Raw genomic sequence first — 26,314 nt, 5'->3', positions numbered from 1 at the left:
CTTTATGACTGGTTTCGGCCTATCGCCATCTTCAGATCTGTTGTAAATATATTGTGTAAACTTTACAACAGACCTGAATATGGTGGTAAGCCGAAACCGGTCATAAAGTGTAAAGAAATCTATGTGATGAAGACGGACTTGTGAAAATAAAACAGCTACAACCGCTGCAACGGGCGTGTGTTTAGACGTCCGCTGGCCACATTCGTCACCGTCAAGAATATTATGACCGGTAGCAAATCTCATCCAGAGGGCAAACAACCAATGTATTGTAGTTGATCGATAAGTTTGTTATTCTGTCATCAGGAGCCATCCGTGGACACACCCCCTTCCCAGCAGAGAACCCACGTACGAATGCGGCAACGGGCAGTGTAGTCCCTTGCTTGTTTACAACGCAAGGTTTATTTCTGACAAATCTTTCTATGATATGCTACTTTTTATCCATTAATATGATAACTTGACATGAGGTTCCAGCTCACATTGAATGCATTCTGTAACAAAAATTTTTGAAGACCTGAAGATGACAGCAAATTCTGTCAAAACCGGTTGTCGAAAGTAAAAATGTATGTGATTTTGGATACAGAAAGTTTTCACCAAGAGAGAATAATAGGAATGGAAGACCAAGAAGGAACTGCTCTGATGAGAGGGTGTGTGATACAGGAATGAAGTCTTCCTCCGCCTGCCGGAGTGGCCGAGCGGTTCTAGGCGCTACAGTCTGGTACCGCGCGACCGCTACGGTCGCAGGTTCGAATCCTGCCTCGGGCATGGATGTGTGTGATGTCCTTAGGTAAGTTAGGTTTAAATAGTTCTAATTCTAGGGGACTGATGACCTCAGATGTTAAGTCCCATAGTGCTTAGAGCTATTTGAACCATTTGAGTCTTCCTCCATTACTGCACAATTTATACACTGAAGAAGCAATGACCAAAATAAAGGAAAGATTCAAAATACAGTGTGAAAAGATATCAGTGATAAGGCACGCTGATCGCATTCTTCAGTGAAAGTGAGGAAGAATTACAGAATGTGTTGAATGGAATGTATAGTCTAATGAGTACACAATATGGATTGAGAATAAAACGAACAAAGACGAAAACAAAATAGCACATAGTGCACGAAGCAAAGAGGTCATAAAAAGTAGATTAATGCAGGAAAAGACGGCATTTCTACCAACAGAAGCCGGCTAGCATGATTCTGGGAAAGCAATTTCTGGGAATGTACGCTTAGGGGTGAAAATTGTGTAGTAGTGAGTCATGGACTGTGGGACAACCAGAAAAGTGGCGTTTGAGATGTTGTGCCGTAGATGGATGCTGAAAATTAGGTGAACTGGTAAGGAATAGGGTTGTTATCCACAGAATCCGTGGGTAATGGAAGCAACGGCAAGTAGTTGGGACAAGATAATAGGATATAACGCATCAAGGAATAACTTTCGGGTACTACAGGGAAGTGTAGAGGGTAATGGCTGTACGGGGAATGGGAGATTGGAGCACATCCAGCAAATAATTGAGGAAGTAGGGTGCAAGTACTACTCTGTGGTTGGCACAAGAGAAGAATTCGTGGTGGCCCACATCGAACCAGTCAGATGACTAATGATCTCAAAAGAAAGGGCAATGACTCTAAATCAAGCTTTCACTGATGAAACACCTCGTCAGGAATAGTGTGGCGGAGAAAACAACGCGCTGAAAATATACACGCCATGAAGTTGTGCGAGTTTCACAAATCTTAATTACCGAGTTAAGTCAGTTAAATTTAAGGTAACAGTATTTGGCATCTTACAAGGAGCCTTTCTCTCCAATATTACTTGATTAAGTGACTAAATGGAGATGTCAAACAGGCTCTAATTCGTTACTGGATCATCTTTGTGACTGACATCATCAGGTACACTTAGTTAATCCATATTTTTTGGGCATGATGGATGACTGGATATAAGCAATGCTGTACTAGATAACTATTGTGAAGAATGGGAGGGTATGCTTATACCAGGCCGTTTTCCTCCGGGAAGTTCTTGAGACACGGAGTCTTGGGAATGACTAGCGGTCGACGGCGGCCGTCTTTGTAGACTTCGGCGGAGAACAAGGGCAGCAGCTAAGTAAGAGTCGCGAACCGAGACGCTGTGATGTCCGGCGCCCGGCCATCGTGACCGTAGACAATGCAGCGGATTCCGCACGGCTTGAGAACCACCACGACTGCTAGGCTAGCCGTTAACTTGATGAGGTTGTAGGCACGGCGTGTTCCCACGGGAAGTTTAACCGACTTGACGCCGATTCGTAGGTTCTCATTTTGTCGATGAAGTAGGAAGATGTTCAAGAAGCTTTGACGCCAAAACCAAAATCGATGTTGGAGAATGGTCTACGCTCGGAAGAAAGCGATTTCGAGAAATATGATTCACCACCCACGTTTAAAGGGGAGAGGAACCGAGACTTGCTGCAGGAAACGCAGTAGAGAAATGTGGCTACTCTGCAGTCCTTCGCCTTAGAGCTCGTTCAGATTGAAACGTCCCCTTAGAAAAATTGTGAATTACTGTGCTGGTAAACTTCTACGTTATTTGATACAAAGACAGCTGAGTAAAACTGATCGTACTCAGACAGTTCTCTCTTTACTTATTCTGATCATCACTAAACTGACACACAATATTTTTTTTTTAGCGCAACGCAATCTGACTTTCAATAATCCCTACAAAAGAATGGCCCCGACTAACAATAACCTATACCTATCACGAATCACTTACCTCACAAAAATCTTCGTTACTCGAACTACTGCAATACAGCGAGCGCCAATACTGCCAGCTAAATAAAAGATTCTAACTACTGAAGATACTAACTGCTGATAGGCATAGTTATCAAATGAAAGATTTTGGTAGAGAACAATGTATTTACCTTAATAGCGTTCAAAAGTCATTTTTTTTAATTGGATGTCACAAAATTATTTTTGTGACATCCAATTAAAAAAAATTCCTTTTTCTGACGGACACACGTCCAGATCGTCCGCTCAAAACTCTGGCATCTCTCTCCCCACATCCACCACTGCTGGCGGCTCACCTCCAACTACACAAAGCTACGCGCTGTTCACATCCAACTGACCAACACTACAATAGCGAATATTCCAACAATGCCAATCAGCCACAGACTGCACACAGAGTAGTCAGTGCTTTTCATACAGAGTGCTACGTGGCGTTACCAACATAAAAACCTAAACAGCCTACTTACAAGATCGCGCACGGTCAGTGGAGACGACGGATGGACTTGCTGTCTTGTGCTCTTTTTTAGGAGACAGCTGTTACGACACTGTACTTTGACATTATCTGATATTCATCCCCATTTTGTTTTATTTATATGATGTAGCATAACTTCTGAGTCAGTTTGAAGGGGACAGGCAACTTGTCTGAATATACTGAGTAACTAATTATCCGCAAGATAATTCAAGGAAACGGATAGAAAATCCATAGGCAATTTGCTAGATTAATACAGATAAGATTAACGTGCTCTTACTGAAGATACATGTAAGTGTCAGGGCATCCATCATATTGCATTATAAAATTCGTTACGTTAAATAAATCACTTGTATGTACCTATGGCTAGTCCCCTCCATCATTCACCGGGTGAATGAACATTGGAAAATCACTTAAGAGAGCACTCCGTCTTCAGGCCACAAGTGGCCTATCGGGACCATCCGACCGCCGTGTCATCCTCAATGAGGATGCGGATAGGAGGGGCGTGTGGTCAGCACACCGCACTCCCGGTCATTATGGTTTTCTTTGAACGGAGCCGCTACTATTCGGTCGAGTAGTTCTTCAGTTGGCATCACGAGGCTGAGTGCACCCCGAAAAATGGCAACAGCGCATGGCAGCCCGGATGGTCACCCATCCAAGTGCCGGCCACGCCCGACAGCGCTTAACTTCGGTGATCTGACGGGAACCGGTGTCTCCACTGCGGCAAGGCCGTTGCCGCAGAAAATCACTTAAAGTCAAGTGAAAAATGAGTTGAGTTCTATTTAAAAAAAGTGATGTAATGTAATCTGATGAGATTACTGTCCTGCCACCAAGTACTACGTGCGACCAGCCCTGAAGGAAATTCACATAAGAATGATTAATTTTAATTACCAACAGCCTGAGTTGCACCGTTTACCTAGACTTTATCTAGGTTTCAGTCGGGATAACCTAACCTTTTTCAGAATAACACTAACTACCGTTTGTCCGTAGTGGACATCGTCAAGCTAAAACTACAAATCCATGAATTATCGTCAGACTGTAAAAACTTATCTGAAACTGCCTCGGCCCCACTTCGCGAGCGCGATGCGGCAGTCACGAGTGCTGTTGAGTTCCAGTACAGCACTCGTGGCTGACGCATCGCGGTCGCGAAGTGCTAGTTTTAGCTTGACGATGTCCACTATGGGCAAATGGCAGTTACTGTTATTGTAAAGAAGGTTATCCCGACTGAAACATAGGTAATGCTAGGTAAACGGTGCAACTGGGGCTGTTGGTAATTAAAATTAATATTTATACAGTTGTTGATAGGGGCGCGAAATGCTGAACATACGTAAGAATGTCTCTGACGTACGTGTTATATTCAACTTTGTGACGGGTTGGTCGTTTCTTGTCGTATTACCACGTGATCCAAGGCAGAACAAAAACATTCTGTTGAACTGTTTGGCGTTATCAACATTTCCTTTGTGAACAAGTGCGCAACACAAGTCGCAAAGAGACACAGATAGTACCGTAGCCGGAGGAGTCAAACATGTCCAACGAAAATCGGTTGCAGCAAGCCAGAGAAGCAGTAACATGTCTGTATCCCATTGCTGCTTGTCTGCTGCAAGACAGTCGTATGTAAAGATCGGACACATTCTGATTTTTAGGAGAATTGGTGTTAAGCTGTAAGTGTAACTTTGGTGGCGATGATGTAGAGGAAATGGATATGGAATGACGATTGTGAATGGGAATCTGGAATGTCTGCCTCCGATTACCTATTACATGGGGCAATTCGTCTCACCTGCCAGGCTTCTGTCACCTCGACTTTAGTGGCAAAGGACTCCTTCCCGTCTAGCAGGGCCTTCTGACTGCTAAATGAAGCTACAGACTGGCTTTTTTTTCTTTATTGTCATTTAAACACCTTTATATAAGGTGGGCTGGCAGCAGCATACTACGCTGCTCTTCAGCCACAAGTTTAACGATTGAAAAGACAATGGAGACACAGAATAGACAACAAAATTGTGGGACAAAAAACAGTAGACACATAAACACAGAACACGTATCCGTTCACAGGCGAAGACTCAAAGAAACTGTTGGCACTGCACACGGACACTGATGAATTAGACGGTATAGGTGAACGAAGGAGCGGGACGGCGAAAAACACTAACACAATGGCACACACACGATAAACTGATGGCGATTATCTCCGGCGCGCGAATGTCCACTGAGCGTGTGCGAGTCCAGGGACCTGCCAAGAGGGGAGGAAGGGATGCCAATGGCAGGGGGGGGGGGGATGGGGGGAGGAATGAAGGGAGGAGGGGTAGTTCAAATGGTTCAAATGGCTCTGAGCACTATGGGACTTAACTGCTGTGGTCATAAGTCCCCTAGAACTTAGAACTACTTAAACCTAACTAACCTAAGGACATCACACACATCCATGCCCGAGGCAGGATTCGAACCTGCGACCGTAGCGGTCGTTCGGTTCCAGACTGTAGCGCCTTTAACCGCTCGGCCAGGGAGGGGTAGTGGAAGCCCGGGGGAGGAGGGGGGAGGAAGGGAGGATGGAGGGAAAGGAGAGAGAAGGTAGAGAGGGTGCCCATAGGAACAAACACAGGAAGTGGGAGGGGAGTATCAAAGTTGGTAGGAGGGGTAGATGGAGGGGAAGATGGCATAATCAGGGAGGGGGGGCTGGCAGAAGCCACCTTGGGAGAGGGTAAGGAGGGTGGAGAAATGGAGAACAGGTGGGACGTGGAAATACAGGCGCGGCAGCGGACGGGGGTGGGAGAGGATGTGAGAGACAAGCGGGTGAGGGGGATCTAGTTTACGGGAGGTGTATATGATCTGTATCCATTCGAAGAAGAGGAGGAGGTGGGGGAACGGTATAAGATCGTACAGGATCCGCATGGGGGAGGGGAAACGGATACGATAGGCGAGGCAGAGAGCACGGCGTTCAAGGATTTGAAGGGATTTGAAAAAGGTAGGAGGGGCGGAGATCCAGGCAGGATGGTCGTAGCAGAGGATAGGGCGGATGAGGGATTTATACAGACTGGCAGATATATCTGGTATAAATTCGGATGTATTGACCATAAAACACACGAACTGCGAGGCAGACTGCTACGTTCTATATGCCATTGGTACACACAAAATTTAAGTACAAGCTGTCACGAAGACGTCTTGGTACAAGTCAACACAAAAAACAAAGCCATGCTACAAGTAATACTTCCGAATTTTTTACGTGAAATCTTTGAAGCATTTTAAATAAATCAACCGTTATTAACATTCAACATCTTTATCCTTCATGGATACATATTTCCAGCCTCCTGCCGCTAGATGGCTCCATAATGTAGCATGTAACATGGCAGTGTGGAACGCTACTGTGTCTGTGCATGAGAAACAGCGTGCTGTAATCCAATTTCGAATTTGAAGAGTTCGTTCACACGTGGGGCGTGACAATGCCAGACCATACACGAATGCTGCGATATCTACAATAATCCGACGATTTGGCCGGCTGTCGCTGATCACCCTCAATGAAGTCCCGACTTGGCCGCAATCGAGATTTATCTTTTTCCAAAGCTTAAAGAACACAATCAAGGACTTCAGTCTGAAAGTGACGAAGCAGTGCAAGTGGAGATGAAATATAGAATTTTAGGGAAGTGGAATGTAGTGAAGTGGAAACTAAAACTGCTTCAAATGTGGTACTATAGGAAGACGTACTAGAGAGAATTTTAAGTAAAGTATACAAGGTCATTACGAAAAGAAGTAGATATTGTGCTCTTGTCTCTACGAATAGTAAACTCGGTAAACGGTGGGGACAGACTAAGATTAGCATATACATAAAATATTATTGATTTGTTGGGTGCGAAGGTGGTGCGCTTGTCACAAGATGGAAAGAGATATATTCAACGAAGCCCATACGATTGGTAGACCAGGTTGTATGGAGTATTTTTAATGTTTTGGAAGACGAATAGCGACTTGGAAGTACCCCTAAGAGCTTAGGGGTGTATGTGTGTGTGTGTGTGTGTGTGTGTGTGTGTGTGTGTGTGTGTGTGTGTGGGAGGGTGTAGGGGATTGTGGCATCCCCTGCCCTGGTTATGGTCGCCCCTGGATGTATTTTCGCATAAAACTCGTCGAAAGCTTCCGAATATGATTTTTTAAAATTACTGCCCTATGTCATCGAAAGTGTGCGGTTCACTTTTTACCATCTGGACGGTACACTTTTTCTCACACATACAATATGTGTCACAGTCTACGAAAGAGAGCGTGCGATATCCAGATTGGATGTCTTCTTTATCAGGCCAGTAACGCACTATCTGACTACTGCTTCAACTTGTCATTGCTATCTAGAGCTACAAATAACGGTGTTGGCGAGTGGCCACGAAGTTCCACTGACCGCTTGATTTTAAGTCATCGCGCGCACTTGCATATAACAGTAATGGCGCAATGCACCTTCCAGTTACGGTTCACTACAGCATCTCCAGTGGTCCTGCGTCTTATGGGAAGCCGTTACGTCGTAGGAGTATCTGGAATGGAAGTCGTCACCGACGACTGTATAAATGCCTTCTGTGTCGCTAGCTAGTAAATGAACAGGATGCAGGCCTCTTCGGACAGATATGGCAAGTGGAAAGCAGGTCTAGAGTCTTAGGGATCCGTACGTACAACGACACTGCCTTAATAGCTACGTCCCGGTGGAGATGACTGACACACATCTCCAGCGACGTAAGCTCGCCGCACAAACTGTTAGTGACTCCCTTAAAAGAGCATACTGCCCACTATGAAGCACTATAAATGTTGTAAAACTGGTACCGTGCGATTATATGGGTATTCCAACCGCTGCCATAAGCCATGGTACTGAAGTGGTGCGTATGTGCAAGTTGGTTGTGTAGAAAGTTGGTCTTATGGAACCAAAGTAGCAGGGCCGGTGGCCATTAAGATGTGAAGGAGCTACTGTGTTTGAACGTGACCATGACATGAGCGTGAATGGAGTTACCCGATTTATTGATGTATCAACGCGAATTGTGCTACTTGCCTACAAGGCGTGTTGTAGTGCTTGCAGCCAAGTAAGATGGCGTATGAACAGTAGTCATAATAAAATTCTATCCGTCAGGGACTGGAAACAAGCATCACACTTTGTCATACCCGAAACCAACTGCTGCTGTCAACAAATGAAGAGCCACCTTAAACACTTTAGGAGCGAAAACGGCGAAAGGAACTGCATGAAAAGGATATGAACGCGTACGTTCCTGGTACGATGAATTCTGAGGCATTCCGTTGCCCTTCGAATGGTCCGCTGAACCATTCAACCTTAATCACTTGAAAATGTTATGACAGGTTAGAAGAGCGAGTGAAACGTGTCAATCAGCATCCACAAAATTTGGTAGCTGTACATATTGGGCATAGCATCGATCACAATAATCAGCAATAAAATGTTATATAGTTCTTGAGCGCATAAAAACAGTTTTATTCATAAGCGGTGACCGGTTTCGACCTGCTATGGATCATCTTCGGATCACATTCCAGTGACGATGTTTGGAGACGATGGGCATGGAGCAGGAACTGTCAATGCAACCCTCTGAGTAGTTGAGATCAGTGGCTAGTATCCACAGATCTTGCTCCGCGCCATCGTCTCCACTCGTCATCACTGGACCATGGTCCGAAAATGATCCACATCGGGTCGTAACCTGCCACCACGTATTAATAAATGGGTTTTTATGCGATCAAGACTGCTCTACACGATATTTTATTACTGTACAGGATACATACAACAGTGGTCGGCTTCAGCTGGAAGTGGCATACTTAACACAGATTTGTGGACCCCCTTTCTTACCGAAATGAGTCCATTTTCAAATCCTTCTGCATGTTATTAGCCTGATTTCTCCTGGAGGGGGACGATTTATTTTTTGTGTGGTGATTTCCTTTTTTTTTTCTCCAGCTGGCACCCGCTAGTCTCTTCTTCTTAAAGTAGCAGCTACGCAAAACTTCCTCATTTATTTGTTGAATGACTTTTAACGTCTGTCTTTGGAAACAGTTTTTATTCTCTATGGCTTACACTAGTACCATAGATGTTACTCCTTGATGTCTTAACACTTGTCCGATCAGTCTGACCATTCTTCTAGCGTTTTCCATATAATTTTCAGTATTCTTCTGTAACGCTAAATTTAAGCACTTGAATTTTTTTCTTTTTCAGATTGCCAGTAGCCCATGATTTACTTCCAAACACTATTGTGCTCTAGGTATAAATGATCAGAAGTATTTTCTTTAAATTAAGGCCTACGTTCGTTTGAAGTAGACTTCTAGCGAGAAATTCAGTCTTTGCCTGCGCTAGTCCTCTTATTATGACCCCCTTTCTTCGTCTGTCATGCGTTATTTTTCGTCCAAAGTAACAGAATACCTCCACTTTATCTACTAAGTGATAAGCTGTTAGATTCATCACTAATCTTATTTCTGATACTGCTCCTTACTTTTAACATGCATTGGTTTATCCTTGCGGGCTTTCAATTAATTACGCACCCTCCAACTCTACGTTGAAATATTAACACTTTTGGCTGGTTTCGTTGCCTAGAGGCTGGGATACGTAGTTGCCGTATTACAGGCCAAATACTGCAGAGTCTACAGTGTACGATAAAAATACACACATGAATCGAATGGTCGAAGGTTTCTATCACTCGGAAATTGCGAATTATGAAAGTAACATATGCAAGCCGGGGTGGCCGAGCGGTTCTAGGCGCTTCAGTCTGGAACCGCGCGACCGCTACGGTCGCAGGTTCGAATCCTGCCTCGGGCATGGATGTGTGTGATGTCCTTAAGTAAGTTAGGTTTAAGTAGTTCTAAGTTCTAGGGGACTGATGACCTCAGAAGTTAAGTCCCATAGTACTCAGAACCATTAGAACCATTTTTTTTAAAGTAACATATAAAGTTATAAATGAAAGCCTGTAATTAAATAAAATCTGCAGGTACTATCTTAACGACTTTAAATGATGAGTACGATAGTAGAAATACTTTTGAGAATGCGGTATATTTCTGCAAAACGCTTATTGGTGTCGATGGTCCAGCAATTAAAGAAAATATATGTTGAATAACAGGGAAACAATAGATTCCTACTGCACGTAATTAGTTATGAACAACAACATACCTCGCGAGATATTCACTTCTAAACGCACACTAAGTGTTCTCTGTAGAAGCTAGGGAACTCTCACAAGTGCACAAGTCGGCACTGCGAAGTATTTTTATCTCGCGCGACCACGCGCAAACTGCTCCAAGTCTTTCCCGCGACTCTGCGTCCATCGCGCCGTCGCGTCCAGCCCTTCTCGTGTCCTGTGCCGTAGGCCCACTCCCAGCACTCTTCACCCGAACTCGCTTCCATCCAGTCTCCCCATTCACGAGCGCTGTGATCAACTAGAGCGCTCGCGCTATGTCTTCATGCCAACGCACCCACACAAACACATTCGAAGTACTGGATTTACTTTTAAATAACTTGAATTTATATAAATATTCCTACCGCTGGACCATGAACACGCTCTAACACACATTATTAGATACATAAACAAATTAAATAAACATATATCAAAGGAATAGTACTATAGAAACCTGGAGATACCGACAGGTTTCAGATAGATTATATAATGGTAAGACAGAGATTTCGGAACCAGGTTTTAAATTGTAAGAAATTTCCAGGAGCAGATGTGGACTCTGACCACAATCTATCGGTTATGACCTGTAGATTAAAAATGAAAAAACTGCAAAAAGGTGGGAATTTAAGGAGATGGGACCTGGATAAACTGACTAAACCAGAGGTTGTACAGAGTTTCAGGGACAGCATAAGGGAACAATTGACAGGAATGGGGGAAAGAAATACAGTAGAAGAAGAATGGGTAGCTTTGAGGGATGAAGTAGTAAAGGCAGCAGAGGATCAAGTAGGTAAAAAGACGAGGGTTAATAGAAATCCTTGGGTAACAGAAGATATATTGAATTTAATTGATGAAAGAAGAAAATATGAAAATGCTGTAAATGAAGCAGGCAAAAAGGAATACAGACGTCTCAAAAATGAGATCGACAGGAAGTGAAACATGGCTAAGCAGGGATGGCTAGAGGACAAATGTAAGGATGTAGAGGCTTATCTCACTAGGGGTAAGATAGATACTGCTTACAGGAAAATTGAAGAGACCTTTGGAGAAAGGAGAACCACTTGCATGATTATCAAGGGCTTTGATGGAAACCCAGTTCTAAGCAAAGAAGGGAAAGCAGAAAAGTGGAAGGAGTATATAGAGGGTCTATACAAGGGCGATGTACTTGAGGACAATATTATGGAAATGGAAGAGGATGTAGATGAAGATGAAATGGGAGATACGATACTGCGTGAAGAGTTTGACAGAGCACTGAAAGACCTGAGTCGAAACAAGGCCCCGGGAGTAGACATCATTCCATTAGATCTACTGACAGCCTTGGAAGAGCCAGTCCTGACAAAACTCTACCATCTGGTGAGCAAGATGTATGAGACAGGCGAAATTCCCCCAGACTTCAAGAAGAATATAGTAATTCCAATACCAAAGAAAGCAGGTGCTGACAGATGTGAAAATTACCCAACTATCAGTTTAATAAGTCACAGCTGCAAAATACTAACACAAATTATTTACAGACGAATGGAAAAACTAGTAGAAGCCAACCTCGGGGAAGATCAGTTTGGATTCCGTAGAAACACTGGAACACGTGAGGCAATACTGACCTTAAGACTTCTCCTAGAAGAAAGATTAAGGAAAGGCAAACCTACGTTTCTAGCATTTGTAGACTTAGAGAAAGGTTTTGACAATGTTGACTGGAATACTCTCTTTCAAATTCTAAAGGTGGCAGGGGTAAAATACAGGGAGCGAAAGGCTATTTACAATTTGTACAGAAACCAGATGGCAGTTATAAGAGTCGAGGGACATGAAAGGGAAGCAGTGGTTGGGAAGGGAGTAAGACAGGGTTGTAGCCTCTCCCCGATGCTGTTCAATCTGTATATTGAGCAAGCAGTGAAGGCAACAAAAGAAAAATTCGGAGTAGGTATTAAAATCCATGGAGAAGAAATAAAAACTTTGAGGTTCGCCGAAGACATTGTAATTCTGTCAGAGACAGCAAAGGACTTGGAAGAGCAGTTGAATGGAATGGTCAGTGTCTTGAAAGGAGGATATAAGATGAACATCAACAAAAGCAAAACGAGGATAATGGAATATAGTCGAATTAAGTCGGGTGATGCTCAGGGAATTAGATTAGGAAATGAGACACTTAAAGTAGTAAAGGAGTTTTGCTATTTGGGGAGCAAAATAACTGATGATGGTCTAAGCAGAGAGGATATAAAATGTAGACTGGCAATGGCAAGGAAAGCGTTTCTGAAGAAGAGAAATTTGTTAACATCGAGTATAGATTTAAGTGTTAGGAAGTCATTTCTGAAAGTATTTGTATGGAGTGAAGCCATGTATGGAAGTGAAACATGGACGATAAATAGTTTGGACAAGAAGAGAATAGAAGCTTTCGAAATGTGGCGCTACAGAAGATTAGATGGGTAGATCACATAACTAATGAGGAAGTATTGAATAGGATTGGGGAGAAGAGAAGTTTGTGGCACAACTTGACCAAAAGAAGGGATCGTTTGGTAGGGCATGTTCTGAGGCATCAATGGATCACCAATTTAGTATTGGAGGGCCACGTGGAGGGTAAAAATCGTAGAGGGAGACCAAGTGATGAATGCACTAAGTAGATTCAGAAGGCTGTAGGTTGCAGTAGGTACTGGGAGATGAAGAAACTTGCACAGGATAGAGTAGCATGGAGAGCTGCATCAAACCAGTCTCAGGACTGAAGACCACAACAACAACAACATCAGTTCAATAACTTTAACCATTTTTGAAATTTGGATGTTTTTCTGTAAAAATCATTCGCACAACAGAAATGAGCTAGAAACTTAAAAATTTGTATTTAGATTCCTTTTGCATAATAATTTAGTAGAAGCAGTATTCTGGATCTCACAAATTAAAATTTTAGTTGAAATTCATGATTTTCTGGTTTTTGTCTTAAAAATTAAGGAAGCAAGATAGATTAAGTAGGCGAATAAATAAAGCTAGGGTGTTGAAATTGAAGTAGAAGGGAGATCCGGTATAATCATAAAGATGTGAGAAGTTTCAACAGAACAACTATAAAACTATAGCTATAGCGTATCTCCAAAGGGCAAGTCAAGAGCTTGTCTACTGCGCGTAGTGTAATTAAATTAATTCTCTCGCCTAAAATATTTGACTTAGCGACGTCAGACTTTTATTATGATTACTTACCAGTGTGCTGATTGCACATTTAAATCGAAAGCTTCATCGGCCATCAGCAAAGGAAGCAATGATTTATTCAATAACTTAAAGTGGTGCATTACTAGCCCAGCGGCTAGTCGGGAGAGCGGATTTGATCAGGCGTTCCATTAGCCGTCCACACCGCAGCTTTATATATAAGAACGCTGCAAGATAGAGAAAGGCCCGAGTTCTCTCCAGACGCTGATTGGCGCACCACCTGTGCCGGGAGTCGCGTCGCGTCGGTATCATTGCTATAAACAGCCTCGGATGCCGTAATAAGTTACTCGGGATACGCGTAAGCATGAAATCGTTTTCGAGTGAAGTGTTAATTCTGGGATGACTTTAATGATCTATCCTCAGTTTGTGTATGTCGTATTTTCACGTGCCGCCGCGGGACAGACATTCTACCATTATTTAGTGTGGTGTTTGATGAACATTATCATCAAATTATGGCGATCATTCACTTAAACATTTAATTTGAACAGTTATAGTTGCATCAGCGCATTAGACTCTGAACTGCTCTGGTAGTTGGATTGTGTTGATGCTTTTTGGTCTGTGACTTTCAGAATATAGTGAACATTTTGGAGAAAATGGCTTTTGATTATGAATCCCAGACAATCTCCTAATTCATCAGAGCTATAAGCTGTAACTATAAATGTATTTCTCAGATGAAGTGGGCACTAGGAATTCTACTTACAGGCTTCACGTTTTGCTAATCACTTTCTGCTTGCCAATATTGTAGTTAGAGAGCCAGTGTTGAGAACGGCAAACGACAGCATTAAATAAATAATAGGAACATTTTATAACAATAATTCAACCCACCGCCCCAAATATGGTGCATCGGCCCGGAAATGCATCTTTTCTACATTTATATTCAATTATTCCACCCGCCGCCCCACAGGATGAAGCGTTTATATTTTGTAAATTCGTTGCTGTGTGTTACTTGTATTATTTACTGTCAGATATTAAACTTTAAACCAATAAAGGTATTGAAAATCTGATTACGCCATCAGAATCGTCGAGCAATTAATAGCATTGTATATGATTCTTTTTGAGATATCATGATTCATCTGGCTACTATTAGTTTCTATACGAACTGTGAAATGTCTGCCATTAAGGTTTCAGGATGTCCGCCATCTTTGGCACTCCTGGCATAGAAATCTCCTTCATCGACACAAAGCACCGTCCGCGTCACAGTGTCAACATGGAATTCCCAGCCACGCTGCCGCTGGACGCCTCTTGCTTCGGCCAACGTCCGGCACCACGTGTTCGGCCTGCCGAGCGGCCCGCGCCCGCCGAACGTTCTGTGCGACCGCCCCAACTCCGAACATACAATATTTTCAGGGCGCCACAACTCGCCCGTTACCTCACGTTCTCGATCGCAACAAGAAGGAGTTGTGCAACATGAACAAAAGTTGGTAGGCGTGCTTCTACATCTGAAAGATGGTGTCTTTTCAGATTTGACGATAATCACATAAGACTGGCGGCAGTAGCACCACTAAGAGGATATAAATCAGCGTTGCTTTGGCTACACGCTGTAATGGGTCGAGAGCGTTAGCTACCTTTGGGACAGTAAACGATGAGAGACAAAGACGTCATTATCGTCACCGCACTACGTCTGAACGAGGTCATATTACATTGCTACGAGAAGCTGGATGTTCCTTCTGCGATGCTGCAGAAAGGCTTGGCAGGAATATAGCCCCTGCACGTGACTGTTGGCAGCGGTGGTCACGAGAATGTATAGTCGTAGGAAGACAAAGCTACGGGCACTACCGAGAGGGAAGCCCATCGTGTTCGGCATATGACTCTGGCGCATCGTACTGCATCTGCAACAACAATTTGACCAGCACCACAGTGACACAATGAACTGTTACAAGTAGGTTACTTGAAGGGCAGCTCCGAGCCAGACGCCCTATAGCGTGCATTCCACCGACCCGAACCCACCTCCAATTACTTCAGGTGTGTCAAGCGAGAAGTTATAGGAGGACAGGCTGGAGACGTGTTTTCTGATGAAAGCTGGCTCTGCCTCGTTGCCAGCTGAGGGTCTGAAATCAACCTGCCAGCGTGTTAGGCACAGTGGACCTACCCCTGGATTTATGGTCTGGGGTGCGTTTCCGTATGACATCAAGGGCACTCTCCTGGTTATCCAACACACCTTTACTGCAGATTTGTATTGTCAGTCTGGTGATTCGACCTGTTGTGCTGCCAGTCATGAACAGTATTGCAATTTTTTTTCCAACAGGATAAAGCCCTCCCACATATCGATGTTGTAACCCAACATGCACTAAAGAGTGTCGACATGTCGCCCTGGCTTGTTCGATCACCAGATCCGTCTCCGATCGAGCACAGATGGGACGTCATCTGACGCCAACTTCAGAGTCATCCACAAACAGTTTTAACCGTCACTGCATCGACGGACGAAATGCAACAGGCATGGAAATCTATCCCATAAACTGACATCCGACACCTGTACAACACAATACATAGACGTCTGCATGCTTGCATTCAACATTGTGGCTGTTAAGCAGATTATTAATGTACCAGCATTTAACATTTGCAATGGCGTATCTCTCATTTACGAGCCCGCATCTCGTGGTCGTGCGGTAGCGTTCTCGCTTCCCACGCCCGGTTTCCCGGGTTCGATTCCCGGCGGGGTCAGGGATTTTCTCTGCCTCGTGATGGCTGGGTGTTGTGTGCTGTCCTTAGGTTAGTTAGGGTTAAGTAGTTCTAAGTTCTAGGGGACTTATGACCACAGCAGTTGAGTCCCATAGTGCTCAGAGCCATTTGAGCCTCTCATTTACGATAACCTGTTATCTTGAAGTGTTAATCAGTTAAATATGTTGTAAGTAGGCTGTTTAGGTTTTTATGTTGGTAACGCCACGTAGTGCCCTGTATGAAACTCGCTGAGTGCGCTGTGTGCAGTCTTTGGCTGGTTGGACTAATTGTTGGAATAGTCGCTAGTGTAGTGTTGGGCAGTTGCATGTGAACAGCGCGTAGCGTTGGGGAGTTGGAGGTGAGCCTCCAGCAGTGGTGGATGTCGGGAGAGAGGTGCTCGAGTTTTGAGCGGACGATCTGGACGTGGGTCCGTCAGAAAAAGGAAATTTGTTTAATTGGATGTCACAAAATAATAAATATATTATGAGTTCTGACCGCTATTAAGGTAAAGACATTGCTTGTTCTCTATCAAAATCTTTCATCTGCTAACTGTGCCTATCAGTAGTTAGTGCCTTCAGTAGTTAGAATCTTTTATTTAGCTGGCAGTATTGGCGCTCGCTGTATTGCTGTAGTTCGAGTAACGAAGATTTTTGTGAGGTAAGTGATTCATAAAAAGTTAGGTTATTGTTAGTCAGTGCCATTTCTTTGGAGGGATTATTGAAAGTCAGATTGCGTTGTGCTAAAAAAATATTATGTGTCAGTTTAGTGATGATTATAATAAGTAAAGAGAGAAATGTCTGAGTACGTTCAGTTTTGCTGAACTGTTTGAAAATCACATAACGTAGAAGTTTACCAGCACAGTCACTCTTAATTTCCAAAGGGGACGTTTCAATGTTGCCTATAAAAATATATTTTCGAAAGTTCATTACTCTACATTAATTATTCCTTTGTGTTGCGATTCTTTTCCCGTCACTGTGTGCCATATTCATTATTGTCTTCACTCCATTCAACAGTTTCTACAAGTTTTCCTCGCTTTCACTGAGGGTAGCAATTTCATTAGGGAACCTTACCATTTACGTCATTGAAGTCCTTTGCTCTCATATTTTATCCACTTTGTTTCTTCGATAACTGGACAGACATGCATGTTAGCACGCCGCTTACGGGTATAGGGTAGGCGCACCGGTCGCGTGTCCAATTCTACTGGCGGATGAACGACGCGGGCTGGTGTACCGACCAGCCTGTATTTGATTTTAAGTGGTTTTCCACATTGAACTAGGTAAATACAGGGCTGTACCCCACGCCTCGCCTCAGTTACACGATTCGGAAATATTTCGAATACGTTCGCGCACTTTTACGTGGATAACACTAGATTCAGACTGTTAGAGTACTCAGATTCCATCCCAGAGGTTAAAGGGGTAGCCGCAGGAATGGCATCCGAACACCCCATAACATTAACATTGCGAATTTGTTAATAAACATGGCGAACCAGTGTTAGTACGGGAGAAAGTCATAGGAAAAAAATATTGTTTTTTCGATGTAAGCCTACAGGCTGCATATTAGGGCAGAAAGGCTTCATTCCTGTCTTTCACCCTTATTAATACGAGCACTTCTTTCTTGATATCATTATGTCCATATTCTTTACACATTTTTTGCTTTGTAACGTGTCTTATACATCGGCGTCTTTCGAATTACGCTCTCCTTTTCACTTGTACAGCTGCAGCGAGTGTTGGGAGTCTATACCAGTGTCTGGTGTCTTGGAGGAAGTGTGGTGCTTATTACGTTTTTGTTAATTGATATTCATAAATACAACTTTTTTCTATTTGCATCACAATATCAAAAAAAAAAAAAAATGGTTCAAATGGCTCTGAGCACTATGGGACTTAACATCTGTGGTCATCAGTCCCCTAGTAGAACCACTTAAACGTAACTAACCTAAGGACATCACACACATCCATGCCCGAGGCAGGATTCGAACCTGCGACCGTAGCAGTCATCACAATATCTTCTTGAAAGATTCACACAAGGTATACGACGATTACGTCACCCAGAAGCATGTCAAACTAAATACATTTAAAATATAAGACTGCTTCAAAAATTTTTACTAATTTTTGAATACACATCTGTTTTTTTCATTCTATTTTAAAATATATTTTTACCTTAACGAAGGAAAACGAGGCCTCAACAAACAGCCTGTAGTAGTCATCTGAAGGTATTTTGCTATCCGAAAGAGGCCATCGCCACTGTTGAACAGAAGTCTTATACCTTCACTGTTTCTGTTTTCTATTTTTTATCATTGCTCTACACCTATATTTTCTGTCTATTTTTAACAGGACACCAAACATATACCTCTGCCGAGTACAATATTTTTGAAACCTTGACATAAACGAACGTATACTGAAGCGCACAGGCAATAAGTAGCATTTTATAGCATTGTTTCGATTCTGTTTCCCTTCAAAAGACGTAAGACAACCTGCACCTTGTCTGCTTAGGTGCAAAGGCGTCTGCGATCTTCACTGACACCAGCAACGTAACTAGACAGTTCTCCCTTCGCTCCCAGCTTCAGGCAGTGTTGGCTTCGGTCACACAGCTTGAGGCTGTTGCCAATGGGCATCACTGTGGGGGTCCGGATGGGGGTTTGTCGGGGACGGCCAGCTCGTCCCACGCATCCCCCGATCGGGCTACGACTGTGGTTGCCCGGGATACTGCCCGCATTGAGGCTGATCCCTCACCTGTGGTAGAGTGGGAGGTCGTCTCAAGGTGTGGCAGGGGGCGAAAGACATTCCGGAGGGCTGAACGGAAGGCCTCTCCAGTTTGTCTGACGAACCGGTTTCAGGCTCTGTCTCAGGCTGATACTGATCTTCGGCCCGACATGGCTGCTTGTCCTGTTCCAGAGGTTGCCCCTCAGTCTGCAAGATCCGGGTGGTCACAGAGGGTGGGCTTACTGGTAGTTGGGAGCTCCAACGTCGGGCGCGTAATGGGGCCCCTTAGGGAAATGGCAGCAAGAGAGGGGAAGAAAACCAATGTGCACTCCGTGTGCATACCGGGGGGGAGTCATTCCAGATGTGGAAAGGGTCCTTCCGGATGCCATGAAGGGTACAGGGTGCACCCATCTGCAGGTGGTCGCTCATGTCGGCACCAATGATGTGTGTCGCTATGGATCGGAGGAAATCCTCTCTGGCTTCCGGCGGCTATCTGATTTGGTGAAGACTGCCAGTCTCGCTAGCGGGATGAAAGCAGAGCTCACCATCTGCAGCATCGTCGACAGGACTGACTGCAGACCTTTGGTACAGAGCCGAGTGGAGGGCCTGAATCAGAGGCTCAAATGGTTCTGCGACCATGTGGGCTGCAGATTCCTCGACTTGCGCCATAGGGTGGTGGGGTTTCGGGTTCCGCTGGATAGGTCAGGAGTCAACTACACGCATCAAGCGGCTACACGGGTAGCAGCGGTTGTGTGGCGTGGGCTGGGCGGTTTTTTAGGTTAGATGGCCTTGGGCAAGTACAGAAAGGACAACAGCCTCAACGGGTGCGGGGCAAAGTCAGGACATGCGGGGACCAAGCAGCAATCGGTATTGTAATTGTCAACTGTCGAAGCTGCGTTGGTAAAGTACCGGAACTTCAAGCGCTGATAGAAAGCACCGAAGCTGAAATCGTTATAGGTACAGAAAGCTGGCTGAAACCAGAGATAAATTTTGCCGAAATTTTTACAAAGGTACAGACGGTGTTTAGAAAGGATAGATTGCATGCAACCGGTGGTGGAGTGTTCGTCGCTGTTAGTAGTAGTTTATCCTGTAGTGAAGTACAAGTAGATAGTTCCTGTGAATTATAATGGGTGGAGGTTACACTCAACAACCGAGCTAGGTTAATAATTGGCTCCTTTTACCGACCTCCCGACTCAGCAGCATTAGTGGCAGAACAACTGAGAGAAAATTTGGAATACATTTCACATAAATTTTCTCAGCATGTTATAGTCTTAGGTGGAGATTTCAATTTACCAGATATAGACTGGGACACTCAGATGTTTAGGACGGGTGGTAGGGACAGAGCATCGAGTGACATTATACTGAGTGCACTATCCGGAAATTACCTCGAGCAATTAAACAGAGAACCGAGTCGTGGAGATAACATCTTGGGACCTACTGATAACAAACAGACCCGAACTTTTCGACTCTGTATGTGCAGAACAGGGAGTCAGTGATCATAAGGCCGTTGCAGCATCCCTGAATATGGAAGTTAATAGGAATATAAAAAAAGGGAAGAAGGTTTATCTGTTTAGCAAGAGTAATAGAAGGCAGATTTCAGACTACCTAACAGATCAAAACGAAAATTTCTGTTCCGACACTGACAATGTTGAGTGTTTATGGAAAAAGTTCAAGGCAATCGTAAAATGCGTTTTAGACAGGTACGTGCCGAGTAAAACTGTGAGGGACGGGAAAAACCCACCGTGGTACAACAACAAAGTTAGGAAACTACTGCGAAAGCAAAGAGAGCTTCACTCCAAGTTTAAACGCAGCCAAAACCTCTCAGACAAACAGAAGCTAAACGATGTCAAAGTTAGCGTAAGGAGGGCTATGCGTGAAGCGTTCAGTGAATTCGAAAGTAAAATTCTATGTACCGACTTGACAGAAAATCCTAGGAAGTTCTGGTCTTACGTTAAATCAGTAAGTGGCTCGAAACAGCATATCCAGACACTCCGGGATGATGATGGCATTGAAACAGAGGATGACACGCGTAAAGCTGAAATACTAAACACCTTTTTCCAAAGCTGTTTCACAGAGGAAGACCGCACTGCAGTTCCTTCTCTAAATCCTCGCACAAACGAAAAAATGGCTGACATCGAAATAAGTGTCCAAGGAATAGAAAAGCAACTGGAATCACTCAACAGAGGAAAGTCCACTGGACCTGACGGGATACCAATTCGATTCTACACAGAGTATGCGAAAGAACTTGCCCCCCTTCTAACAGCTTTGTACCGCAAGTCTCTAGAGGAACGGAGGGTTCCAAATGATTGGAAAAGAGCGCAGGTAGTCCCAGTCTTCAAGAAGGGTCGTCGAGCAGATGCGCAAAACTATAGACCTATATCTCTGACGTCGATCTGTTGTAGAATTTTAGAACATGTTTTTTGCTCGAGTATCATGTCGTTTTTGGAAACCCAGAATCTACTATCTAGGAATCAACATGGATTCCGGAAACAGCGATCGTGTGAGACCCAACTCGCTTTATTTGTTCATGAGACCCAGAAAATATTAGATACAGGCTCCCAGGTAGATGATATTTTTCTTGTCTTCTGGAAGTCGTTCGATACAGTTCCGCAGTGTCGCCTGATAAACAAAGTAAGAGCCTACGGAATATCAGACCTGCTGTGTGGCTGGATTGAAGAGTTTTTAGCAAACAGAACACAGCATGTTGTTATCAATGGAGAGACGTCTACAGACGTTAAAGTAACCTCTGGCGTGCCACAGGGGAGTGTTATGGGACCATTGCTTTTCACAATATATATAAGTGACCTTGTAGATAGTGTCGGAAGTTCCATGCGGCTTTTCGCGGATGATGCTGTAGTATACAGAGACGTTGGAGCATTAGAAAATTGTAGCGAAATGCAGGAAGATCTGCAGCGGATAGGCACTTGGTGCAGGGAGTGGCAACTGTCCCTTAACATAGACAAATGTAATGTATTGCGAATACATAGAAAGAAGGATCCTTTATTGTATGATTATATGATAGCGGAACAAACACTGGTAGCAGTTACTTCTGTAAAATATCTGGGAGTATGCGTGTGGAACGATTTGAAGTGGAATGATCACATAAAATTAATTGTTGGTAAGGCGGGTGCCAGGTTGAGATTCATTGGGAGAGTGCTTAGAAAATGTAGTCCATCAACAAAGGAGGTGGCTTACAAAACACTCGTTCGACCTATACTTGAGTATTGCTCATCAGTGTGGGATCCGTACCAGATCGGGTTGACGGAGGAGATAGAGAAGATCCAAAGAAGAGCGGCGCGTTTCGTCACAGGGTTATTTGGTAACCGTGATAGCGTTATGGAGATGTTCAATAAACTCAAGTGGCAGACTCTGCAAGAGAGGCGCTCTGCATCGCGGTGTAGCTTGCTCGCCAGGTTTCGAGAGGGTGCGTTTCTGGATGAGGTATCGAATATATTGCTTCCCCCTACTTATACCTCCCGAGGAGATCACGAATGTAAAATTAGAGAGATTAGAGCGCGCACGGAGGCTTTCAGACAGTCGTTCTTTCCGCGAACTATACGCGATTGGAACAGGAAAGGGAGGTAATGACAGTGGCACGTAAAGTGCCCTCCGCCACACACCGTTGGGTGGCTTGCGGAGTATAAATGTAGATGTAGATGTAGAAGATAATGGTGTGATCCATCGAAACGCGCAGAGGCAAAATAAATAAATGACTGACGCAGTAACCTCTTTGTCTTTATACTGCCATTCTTTACGGACGAAATATTCACAGGGTGCCTTGTCATACTGACACAATTAATAATGGTCTCCGAAATGTTTCTCTAGCGTACCAGTAAGCAGTGATGGAAATTGTGTTCATATCCTTCCGCATTTAGAGTTTTCTTTAGTGCAATAGAAGAATCACACCATAACCACAGTTGGCGCTACACAAGATGGGTGGTAACGTTCTTCAAGCATTCCGAAAGCAAACCGAAACCCTTGCTTCTTAATGCAACAAGCTATAGCATAGTTCAACACTCCAGAAAAACAGTTTCCAGTCGTCACGTGCTGTCGCTCTTACACTACCTCAAGGGTCGCTTAGCACTGACTATACAAATGAGAAGGTACTCGACAATTGTACCAAAATCAAATGGCTCTGAGCACTATGTGACTTAACATCTGAGGTCATCAGTCCCCTAGAACTTAGAACTACTTAAACCTAAGTAACCTAATTACATCACGCACATCCATGCCCGAGGCCGGATTCGACCCTACGACCGTAGCGGTCGCACGGTTCCAGACTGAAGCGCCTAGAACCGCTCGGCCCCAACGGCATGCGACAATTGTACCCGACTCTTTTTAAGTCCCTACAATTAGAGAACTCTCTTGCCCTTAGGGTGGAAAACTGCCCCTAAAACGTAGAAAAAAAATATGGTTCAGATGGCTCTGAGCACTATGGGACTCAACTTCTGAGGTCATTAGTCCCCTAGAACTTAGAACTAGTTAAACCTAACTAACCTAAGGACATCACACACATCCATGCCCGAAGCAGGATTCAAACCTGCGACCGTAGCGGTCTCGCGGTTCCAGACTGCAGCGCCTAGAACTGCACGGCCACTTCGGCCGGCTAAAACGTAGAAGAACAAGCAATGGTCAACGGCACGAGGAAGCAGAAGGCAATGGCGACTACTGCGTTAAAGACACATAATGTGTAGCAAAAGGACATATGACCTGTAATTGAAAAAGTGTCATGATGTTCTCTTCATTGGCAAAAGATTCCGGACTAGTCCCCCATTCGGATCTCCGAGAGGGACTGTCAAGGTGGTAATGAGAAAATGACTGAATAACTACGAAACAGTACGTGGGGACGTGGAATGTCAGAAGTTTGAACATGGAAGGGAAGCTATAAAATCTTAAAAGGGAAATGCTATGACTGAGTGTAGAAATAGTCGGGTTCAGTGAAGTGAAATGAAGTGAATACAAGGATTTCTGGTAAGACGAGTATAGGGTAATATCAGCAGCAGAAAATGGTACAACGGGAGTAGAGTTCGTTATGAAGAGGGGGGGGGGGGGGTAGGACAAAGAGTGAGCTACAGCGAGTATTTAAGTGGCAGGGTTATTCCCATCAGAAGAATCAACCAACACTGACAACAATAGTTAAGGTACGAGGGCCGTTCAGAAAGTAACCTCCGGTTGATTTAAAAAAATACACCAAGTTAAATAAAAATATTTAAATATATACATCTTACAACTACATCTTTGCACTATTTTTCTACATAGTCTCCATAGCGATTGAGGCACTTATCGTATCTCTTCACAAGCTTTGAAATTCCTTCTGCATAAAAATCACCCGCTTGTGCCTGGAGCCAGCCTGTGACCGCATCTTTGAGCTCTTCGTCGTCATCAAACCGCTGTGACCCGAGCCATTTCTTCAAATGCATGAAGAGGTGATAATCACTTGGCGCCAGGTCTGGGCTGTAAGGTGGATGGTTGATAACGTCCCACTTGAAGGACTCAAGAAGGGCCGTTGTTCTGCGAGCAGAGTGAGGACGGGCGTTATCGTGCAAAAAAACGATACCGGAAGTCAGCATACCACGGCGTTTGTTCTGTATAGCCCGTCGTAACTTTTTTATTGTTTTGCAGTACACGTCTTGATTAATGGTCGTACCACGTTCCATGAATTCAACCAACAACACCCCTTTGGCATCCCAAAACACCGTTGCCATCAGTTTTCTGGCAGAAAAATCTTGCGAGGCTTTTCTTGGTTTGGTAGGCGAATTTGAATGTGCCCACATCTTTGATTGTTCTTTTGTCTCAGGGTTCACGTACTTAATCCAGGTTTCGTCACCGGTCACGATTCTGTTTAACAATGGTTCTCCTTCGTCCTCATAACGTGACAGAAAGTCTAATGCAGAGGCCATTCTTTGAGTTTTGTGGTGGTCGGTAAGAATTTTGGGCACCCATTGTGCACAGAACTTACGGTAACCCAATCTTGCTGTCACTATCTCGTACAAGAGAGTCTTAGAAATCTGTGGAAAACCAGTAGACAACTCCGACATTGAGAAACGTCCATTTTCACGAACTTTTGCATCAACTGTCTGAACGAGTTCGTCAGTCACCAATGATGGTCTACCACTCCTCTCTTCATCATGAACGTTTTCTCGTCCACTTTTAAATAAACGTACCCATTCACGGACAACTCCTTCACTCATAACTCTTGGTCCGTACACGGCACAAAGCTCACGATGAATAGCTGCTGCAGAATATCCTTTGGCTGTAAAAAACCTTATGACAGCACGCACTTCACATTTGGCGGGGTTTTCTATTGCAGCACACATTTCAAACTGCCACAAAAACTAAACTAGCGCAGGTACGACGTTCACTCGACCACGGCTTGATGCCGACTGACCTGTTGAGTGCGTGAACGCACAGATGGCGTCGCTACTCCCCCCACAACCCGCACTGTGACCAATCGGAGGTTACTTTCTGAACCGCCCTCGTATAAATGTCGACGTCGCAAGCCGAAGATGAAGAGAGAGAGAAAGTATACGAGGATATTCAAGGGTAGTTCCGTACGTAAAGGGAGATAAAAATCTAATAGTCATTGGGGATTGGAATGCAGTTGTGGGGGAAGGAGTAGAAGAAAGGGTTACCGGAGAATGTAGGCTTGGGACAAGGAATGAGAGTCGGCCGCGGTGACCGAGCGGTTCTAGGCGATTTAGTCCGGACCGCGCTGCTGCTACGGTCGCAGGTTCGAATCCTGCTTCGGGCATGGATGTGTGTGATGTCCTTAGGTTTGTTAGGTTTAAGTAGTTCTGGGTCTAGGGGACTGATGACCTCAGATGTTAAGTCCCATAGTGCTTAGAGCCATTTGCACCATTTTGAACCAAGTAATGAGAGAAGAGAAAGACTAATTGAGTTCTGTAATAAATTGCAGCTAGTAATAGCGAATACTCTGTTCAGGAATCACAAGAGAAACAAGAGATGGAGGTATACTTGAAAAAGGTCGGGTGATTCGGGATATTTGGGAGATATCAATTAAGTTACATCATGGTCAGGCAGAGATTCCGAAATCAGATAATGGATTGTAAGGCGTACCGAGGTGCAGAGATAGACTCAGATCATTATATAGTAATGATGAAGAGTAGGCTGAAGTTTAAGAGACTAGTCAGTAGAAACAAATGCGCAAAGAAGTGGGATACGGAAGTACTAAGGAATTATGAGATACGATTGAAATTCTCTAGGGATATAGAAACTGTGATAATGAATTGCTCGGTGGGCAGTTCAGTTGAAGAGAAATGGGCATCTATAAAATGAGCTGTCACAGAATTTGGAAGTTAACTGCGAAGAACCCATGGATAACAGAAGAAAATACTCAAGTTGATTGACGAAGGAAGGTAGCACAAAAATATTCAGTGAAATTCAGGAGTACAGAAATACAAGTCAGTTGGGAATTAAATAAATAGGAAGCGAGGGAAGCTACGGCTAAGTGAGTACATGA

The 26,314-nt window shown here is 44.1% G+C and overlaps 1 pseudogene; it reads right to left on the bottom strand.

Annotated features, from left to right (window-relative positions):
• Positions 1 to 3,819: 3,819 nt before the first annotated feature.
• Positions 3,820 to 3,937, bottom strand: LOC126261251 (5S ribosomal RNA; annotated as a pseudogene).
• Positions 3,938 to 26,314: the final 22,377 nt, after the last annotated feature.

The sequence above is a fragment of the Schistocerca nitens genome, chromosome 5 (assembly GCF_023898315.1).
Source record: "Schistocerca nitens isolate TAMUIC-IGC-003100 chromosome 5, iqSchNite1.1, whole genome shotgun sequence".
NCBI lineage: Eukaryota > Metazoa > Arthropoda > Insecta > Orthoptera > Acrididae > Schistocerca > Schistocerca nitens.
Note: the sequence above shows the minus strand (reverse complement) of the source record. Positions and strands in the feature narration are given on the sequence as shown.